Source organism: Meleagris gallopavo, chromosome 12, assembly GCF_905368555.1.
Source record: "Meleagris gallopavo chromosome 12, MGAL_WU_HG_1.1, whole genome shotgun sequence".
NCBI lineage: Eukaryota > Metazoa > Chordata > Aves > Galliformes > Phasianidae > Meleagris > Meleagris gallopavo.
The window spans coordinates 13,903,733-13,912,549 of record NC_139415.1 but is presented as its reverse complement, the minus strand read 5'-3'; the positions used below and the strand labels follow the sequence as shown (position 1 = coordinate 13,912,549).

The 8,817-nt window shown below is 44.3% G+C and overlaps 1 long non-coding RNA gene across 1 annotated transcript; it reads left to right on the top strand.

The window, feature by feature from the left end:
• The first annotated feature begins 312 nt into the window (after window positions 1-312).
• Window positions 313-7,554, top strand: LOC104912854 (uncharacterized). Its single transcript, XR_004161072.2, has 3 exons — window positions 313-554; window positions 2,192-2,264; window positions 7,360-7,554. It is a non-coding gene; the product is annotated as an uncharacterized LOC104912854 (long non-coding RNA).
• Window positions 7,555-8,817: the final 1,263 nt, after the last annotated feature.

Here is an 8,817-nt window from a genome sequence, read left to right as displayed (position 1 = left end):
GACAGTGGAAAAATAACTCCAAACAGCCACTGATTCTGTTGGGTTTTGGGACTATTTACTAGCACAAGATGAAAAATAGATTTTGTTCAGTAAAGTGTTGGATTGGTCCGACTAATTTCACCAGCTAGGTGAAAGGCTTACAGGGATAAAAGCAGACAGTCGGAAAAGCAGTTGGCTGTTATATCGCAGAAAGGGTTATTTTTGTCACTGCCTGGTGATGTGTGTCCGGACGGCACGGTGCTGTGGTGTTGTCTTCCCTCTTGTTGTCAATGTGCCAGAGCTAATTAAAGTGAGCTGGGCCTATCAGTGGAGTGGGATTTACTGAAACAAACTAATCAGGGAGGCAAAAATAGCCGTGAATTTCTGCTGTTCTGAGGGAATCTGTCGGCTTGGAAAGAGGACGGCGGGGAGAGCCGACATCAGATGTCTGCTCTGGCATCTGATGCTCCTCATCCACCCTGCTGCATATTCTGAGCACTTTCAGGATTAATTTCTTTTGTTATTGTTTTTCACCGCCAAGATTGAATCCCGCTTCCAATGAGCTGAACCAACAGGTGAGAGCTGTAGCGTTTCTGAAGGGCACCCGCTTTAGGAAAGCTGTCAGTACATTTGCCTTTTGATGGAAGTCAGTATAAAAGAGAGGGAAAAAGGGGAAAGAGAGAAGTTATTTTTCTGTGAAAAGAGATCATCTTGCGACTTCATTTGCAGTGTTTGTTTGCCGGAGCCTTTGCAGAGGCCAGCTGTTAATAGATGGGCTGCATGAGCCTTCTCATTCAATTTATCACCAAGCTTGCACAAAGCATTTCTGCCGCTTTCGTGGAGGCACAGTCAATCTAACTACCTCACATGTCTGGAGAAGCCCTGATTGCTTTAGCATCCATTGCCTCAGTCTTATTCTTAGAATAAACCCGTGGGGAAGGGATTGTTGCTTGCTCCATTTTACAGCTTCATAGACCATTGTCCAGGTTGGAACATCTCATTGCTACCGCTGAATGCAGCCCAGTTCTTTGTAAGTGGCCGCTGTGCCTGTGATATCCCCATGTTGTCACCAGGACCTGGCCCTGTTGCAAAGAGCTGTAGACTTAGATGAGCTTAATGCTGATGTTAACCTCTTGGGAAACTGTTTGCAAATTAACTCATGCCTAATTTCAGCTCCGAGCTGGGTGGCTGAGGCATAGAGGCTGAAGTCCTCAAAAGTAATGAGGTGCTTCCTTTCACCTAACATTTTTGAGGACCTAGATGCTTTGTTCAGGGATCCTAAAGAACCAGATCTCCTGGGTCAGAGATGAAGCACTGAGCTTCTCTTTTTCAAAGAGGAGCTCCTCAAGGATTTTGTCACAAAGCTTCTCAGAATCCTGAGGGATTCCATCCACATAGGGGCCACCACAGCCTCAAGTTTTGTTTTTTCAAGCCATTGGGAATATAATTTCAAAGCCTCCTTAGAGGCTACTGCAGTGGGCCTTAGGATATGGTTAAAACCCAGTCCCAGGAAGATCTTGGTAAACAGGGGAGAGCTCACAGAAGGGGAGTGAAAAATATCCCGGTCTGGAGGCTGTGATTTATGGTGACACATGTAGTAGAGCTACCTATGTTGGTTAAGTGATGACTGAACAGGTGCTAATGGCAAGTCTGTTTGAAAAAAGAAGAGTAAACTACCAAGGACTAAGAGTGGGTGCTTCAGATGGGTGCAATGAGATGAGGAATGGCCTGCAGATGAATCAGTTGCATGAATTAAAGACAGAATTTAACAATCAGACTGGGAAAAACAGGCTGAACACACACACAGAAACACTCCAAAACCAAATGGAAAAAAAATAAATAAATAAAAGAAAATAACCCCTCCCCAAGCTCCTGGGTGTATGGAAGGGGTGGTCATGACCAGCCCAGGAGCAGTGCTGTGGAATGGGGCTAGTGGTTTCTCCCCCCACATCTGAGCACATCCATGGGCTCTGGTCCCAGCAGGCTGCTTCAAGCATTTTGTCGACAGTTTGAATTTCTGCACCGCTCTTGCTTTTTCAGCTTCGTCATTTTGACAGGCCAATTCTCTGACATTTTCTCCTCTGCTGGCTTTGCGAGGCAGAGACGACATGCATTAGCTGAGCTCCCAGCACTGTCCTTTCCCGGGCACCAGCCGTGGCTGCGGCAACGTTTGCCAACCTTGCAGCTTTTTCACCCAGATTCCTTTTTTCAGAGCAGTTTGGAAGGCCCTTGGGGATGTTCACTCAGCTGTTTGCGTGCTGGAAAGAAATCCATTTTTCTCCAAGGTGGGTGACTGCCGTGGGTCTGTGTGAAGCCATCGTGCTCCTACTCTTGTAGGAGTTTCATGGACAAGGTTATCGTGTCCCCTACCAACTCTCAGTGAGAGTCAGCATGAGGGAACTAATTGCCTGCCTTTAATAGATAAACCAAGGGCTGCTTAACCTCTGATGACTGAGTGGATCTGGGAAATGAATCGACCAATCTTTAACACAAGGAATCAGATGGTCAGAAGAGGCAGGATGAGATGGCAGGTCCATTCAACTGCTAAAATTGAAGCTAAAGGGTCTGGGATGTGACTTTTAAGAGAGTCCAAATAAAAGGCTGCCCATCAACACAGGAGTTCAGGAATGGCGTGATGACATACTTGTGTCTGGAGCTGGACACATCAACAGGGAGACCATGACTGGGAGATGCCTCCCTCAGCACAGAACCAGATGATGCTGAGTCAAGTCCATGCCCTGCAGTTGATTTCAGCCCATACTGCTGCTGTTATCAGCGGTTGGAAGAGGGAGATGCAGGGAGTGGAGGAAGCACCTCTCCCCTGGGCTCAGTGCCTGGCGTTCCCAGTGATTTGCTGGATGCCCTTGGAAAAGCCAATTAAGGTTTTGTTGCCTCGGATTTCTCAGCTGTACAATCCAGACTTGTTCGCAGGCATAATTAACCCATAGTCTGACCACAGTTTCAGGCATGTGGTTTGTAAGAGGATGGCATGATTATTTCAAAAACCAGGTATTGAGAGTATTAATAGATTTTTTTAGGCTTGAAGCAATGACTGTGCTAATTTATTTATACAGCATTTGTTAACAAGATTGCAGAACCTCTTCCAGCAATATCTACACTGCAGGCATGCCTGCAAGTCCTCTCTGTACTGTAGCATACCCTCTAGAAGATGTTAAGTCTTGATTTAAAGATCCCAGGCGACAGAGACTTCATCACATCTGCAGGTCAGCTGCTGAAAGCTTATTTTCCTGCGTTGCTGAAGTATGCCATATTGCTAGTCTGGGTGTATCCAGGATCAGTTCCCACTGCACGAAGATTAAAGAGCCATAAATGTGAGCAATCTCTAACCCAAGTAGGGAGCTGCAGACTGTGACTGAGTGAGCTTTTTGCATGCATGTGGATAAACTGAATAGATTAGGGCTTAAGCCTCTCAGAATAAAGCAGGTTTTCACAATCTTAGATAATTCCTAGAACCCTCATCTGAAACCTTCCAGATTTTTCCAACCTCTTTCTTAGATGCCAAAAGCAAAGAAAGTATCAAAGACAAACTCAATGACCTTGTATTTAGGTGTAATATCTCCATACCACCACCTACCTCCTTCCTCATTCATGGCTCAATACTTGTGCTCATAACTACAGCCTTGCACTGCAATCTGTGTTTGGCAGTGCCCTATTTCTATTCCAACACAGTTTCCGAGCAATCTCAAAGTACCTGTTTACAGTGTGATCAATGCTTAGACACAAATGTAGGGTGAGTAACTGATATTTTGATTTAAAATAAACTATCAAGCAGCCGGTAGTCTGCCTGTGTCTGCGAGTGGAGGCAAGTCCACAGCTGGAGTTTTTCAGCCGAGACATTCAAGCACACCCTGGATGGAGCCTGCTGGATCACAACAAACCTGGCGTAAGCTGACAGTGCAAACCTCCAAGGAGCATCCCTCTGCAAATGAGATGTCCGTAGGGAGGAAGATAGAAATTAGGATGAGAAATGCAAAGTAAATGCAGAACAAACTAAACGAAGAATGTTTCCAGGAAAAAGGTCTGCGGAAGTGGGACTCAATAGGCAGGGAAAGGGGATTTCCTCTAAACAGAAGGAAAGCTTTGCCGAGAAGCAAAAAAGCCAGGACCTGCTTTACTAAAAATAGAGAAATAAGATATAGGATATATTTCCTTACTAGGAAGAAAAGAAACCAGGAAATAGAAAATTCTGTTTGAATTAAAACTAACATTGGCTAATTTCAGTTAATTAATTCAAGCTAAGAACTCATTTTTTCTTGTAACATGGAAATATTCTGCTAAATGGAATGGACTGGTAGATGAAGAGAAAAACACCATAGCATGCAGTGAGCAGGAGATGTCAGAGGAATAGATCAGAGGTTATACCAAAGAAATGGTAGAATGTTGGAAAGAATAAAGGGACAATTTGGGGAATGGGGAAGTAGACATGGGATGTACGTATCTGTATAGTGAGAAAACCAACACTCCTGCTTCATCACAGCCACTGCAGCAACAGCAGCAGGGCTCTTACAAAATCCATCCTGCACAGCAAAGCTCTTGATTCAAATGGAGACAAACCTCTGTGAGACTCTTAGTGGCAGCAGTTCTCCACTGGGACATGGAGGGGCCACTGAGCATCACTTCTCATTGCCATGGACAAGGGTCTGATGTTCAATTTTACCTCTCCTGTCATCTGCTGCTGAATGGGAAGAGAAAGCCTCCCTCCTTCCCTTCTGCATCAATATAGTGATGGAGAACAAAGCTTCCCCTAAGTGAAAGTGTAAGCTTAGCTATCTGATTGGTTACGAGGCTTGTTTGCAGCCTGCAGGGACGCTCGGGAGCACACTGATTGGCTGTGCTTAATAGCAGCGACAAAAATCCTTACCCTGCCCAAAGCTGCATTAAAACCTCCCCAGCACAAAGGGCCGACAGTGAGTGGGGCTGGCGGCTTCTCCCAGGGGCACCCAGATTGTGCTGGGCTCTGTTTACAAGGCAAGCAGGTTTCATGCTACTTTGGGCTTAGTAGGGTCTCGCCGAGATAACAAAACCTCCTCTCTTTTTCCTGGGAAGGGCAAAACTCTAAAGTGAAAAGATTAACGCCGACGCAGCTCTCAAGCTGCTCGCCAGGGCAGAGCAACCTTTCTGGAGAGCCCAGCTCTGAATGGAGCTGCTATGGCTTTATTTATTTATTTACTTCTGTTTTAGAAAACATCTTTATTTTGATATTCCCATACATCAAATACAATGCTGAGGATATCAAGCAATCCCAGAGCAGGGCTTACTGCGATACCACACCCACTGAGTTATTCATCCCAGTTCAGTCCTCACACTACAGAACATCACCCTGAGCCATCCTTCCCACGCAAAGGCACCCAATTAGATTCCAGGATGAAAATCTATCCATTAAATAACTTTCCTACGGGGAAAATTGCTGTCTACGTGACACAACGTGTCTTTCCAGGACGAGATGTCCATTAGCGCTAATTGTGCTGGTGGCTTTGGTAATGCAGACAGTGGTTGGTTTGGTGTCGGACAGACAGACCAATCCTATTTCCACTCATTCTACTGAACAGATAGTGGATGTTAATTACTCAAGTTACTAATTTTCCAAACCATGTTGTAACCCATTATCCAGGGGTGAAAAGATTTGTAGCGCATTATCACGTCCTTCACATCAACTAATGACTCCAAAAATAAACATGTTTAAAGGGGTTGAAATTAACAGTGATTTCTATGTGTTTTTGTGATAACTGTATTTTTGGCACATGCTCTGTAAAGCCTCAGTATTTTACTGCAGAATATGTGTTGTATAAAGTTGGGAAAGCTACTTATTAGATAGACTTGGGATATGAAGAGTGCTTTTTTGGCACTGGTCCATTTTATGTCCACTTGGATTTTAAGTAAAGACTGAGAGACTCTGATGTGAGTAGAAGAGGGCAAGTAAATGGAAGAAAATGTAATTGGAGCAAAGGAACTTTCTGAGGCTCAGTGTGGGCTGTAAGGAGAAGTGACACATTTCCTCAGAATGACTTCTTCCAAGAAGAAGCCTGCAGCTGGGGGTGGCCAGTCTACCCAAAACTTCAATATCTCATTGGAAATCTACAGATTTGACTATGGAAACCGATTTCTTCTCATAATTTGTGTTTTCGGACTGTTGGTTTGTTATCAAATAATGTAAAAAAATCATATTGTCATAGAATGGCTTAGGTTGGAAGGGACCTCTAGTTCCAACCCCCTGATGAGGGCAGGGTCACCAATGACTAAATGAGGCACAAGATCAGTGCTAACTATTCCAGTCCAGTTTCCATTCATTTGCACTCACCCACCTTAAAGTGTAACAGGAACTTTTTTGAGGTTTTTTCTTTTTCTTAAATTATATCTGAATCAACGTACTGAACCTTCAGAATATTTTTGATGACAAGCAGACAGGTGAGAGGGAGAAATCACAGGCATTTGAATAAATGTCTTATAAAAGACAAGAACTAACCTGAAAGTTCACGGTATGCTGAAACAGATGGTTTCCTCAGAGGTAATCTATTTTCTGAGATTGGTGTTGTGGTTTGTACATAAACATTTCCTATGGAGAACGCTCCTTGTCTTTGGATAAAAGGCACCTGCCTTCCATGCAGCCCATACCTGAACAAGGGAGAAAAGAGAGAGAAAAATAATAATAATCAGGTTGCATTTTTCAAGTCTTTGTTACAAAAAGGATGTGGAGAGGGTGAATACTTCTAATTATTATCTGAGAAGCATTCACAGCTACTAGCTTTGGGGAAGCCTGTGGCAGGTTAAGAGAACACATCAGCAAGTGCACACGAATGAAGAGGTACCTGCTCAAAGAAAAACAATGCATAAAACATTCTGCTTATGCAAATGTATGATGATGACATTGCCAGGCGCTGATTAGGAAGTAAATCTGATTTTCTCAGGGCTCTTTTTACCAACAATATACTGGTTTTTAAGGCATCCAGTAGCTGTAACAGTGGCTCAACGCTCCTTTTTTATCTGTTCTGTGAGGTTAGGTAGAGCTAAGAGATAAGCAGAGGAGGGAAGGATCCTGCTTTGGGCTGCCCTACAGGGGCAGAGGCATTAGGGAATGGAAGGAACCCTCCACTGCTAGCAGCGGATGTGGTTGCTGATCCCAAGAAGCATCACAGTCCTCCTTCAATAGCTTTCATTGCTGGGAAGATTTTTCTAATAAACAGCAGCCATTAGCACATGCAAGTGCCTATTGAAAGCCCATCTCCTCTTGGCATTCATGACCTGCGGAGATGGGTTCCTAGCTCTACAAACTGGCAACAGATCACATTAGCAGATGGCCTTAAGTACATGCATGCCAGCCCTCATTATGTGCCTCTCTCTCTATTTTTTTCTTCCTTTAAGAGCCATGTGGCAGCATCTCCCACGCCTGGGATGGCAGCGATACACCTTCGTTACACAAGAAAAGGGCCGTTTCCATTTGCAATGCATTCTGAAGTCCTCACCCTCAGAAGGCACAGAGCATCTGTCTGCTTTGAGGGAACAGCTGTGCATTCATTTTGGATAGCTTGGGGTGGGCTACTGGCGGTCTGTACAAAACAAAGCTACCAGGAACCATGTTTCTCAGCAGACTCTCAGTCTTGGAAGGTATTCCCTCAAACACTGCTCGGGATGCGTTGCTCCTGCTGCCTCCTGGGCCAGTCGTGGAAGCTCTTCCAGGACTTACCCAAAGGATGTTGGCATCAGAGCTCCTCCCAGACCGTGGGACAGCGGTTTTGAGACTTCTAACTCGGCTTGCTTAACTTCAGGTCTGTGTCATCCACCCAATGCACAGAGCCTTGCCCTTTGCCTTCCTGAGGATCACCGTGACTCCACTGTCTCCCCGCTTGCGCCAACCTCAGTATTTTTGCTAAGATAAATATAAGCCATGTACCTGTCTGTCAGTCACTTCTTCAGGGATACTGAATCTATGAAAAAGAAAAACCCGATTTTAAATGACATGTCGTACTAAACTGTCTCATTACTTCCAAAGTGAGATGAAATGCCTTCTCTCTACGTATTATTTTTTACCCTATGTCTCGGTAATACTCTTCATTCGTGGAAATGGTTTTCAGACTGGAAGATTATAGACTGGTCAGAACCAAAGAAAAGGAGAGAAAGATTTACTCCAATCATGTCAAAGGGACCTCAGTGAATATTAACTGATAAAGTACACGCCGATCACAGCACACCCTCATCGCTCGCCTGTGCATTTATCCCACTTGATGAATGGGAACAGTTTATAGAGCAGGCAGAAATTGATACGGAAGAGGTTTCTATCTGGAATGCGCTGTATAAATTACTGGATGCTTATCTGTGAGTAATTCGCCTGCATATGCTAACTGTCCAGACACTTGCAGCCTATGGCAAAGACATTAGATAACCTTCGATTCTCAATTGCTGGGGGCAATCTTCATACTAAATAAATAGTTCATCTCTTTTGGACACAAATGATATATCTGTTTGCAAGCATCGCAAGTTCTGGTCTAGAAATGGATACTTACACTATACTTTTTTTTTAAGCTGTCTTTCCTTCCTTTGTGCCTGCAATTGGTGGCTGCACTTGATGTAATTTAGCAGCCCGCTACTCATGCCTTGCCTGTTTTATCCTTGGGTTTCTGATGCACCTGTCTGGGTGCCTGTCAGGTAGATGGACAGTTGAAGACATGATCTTTTTTATCTTGCTCCTTCTTGCTATATGTGCCTGCTGAGGGGACAAAATACTCTTGTTCATGTATTTCCCTGCAGTTAGGCAACTTTCTTGCCTATGGCTCTTTGCTGCTGCAGACGTATGTGCTGCTCTGAAAAGGAAATTTTTTTTCT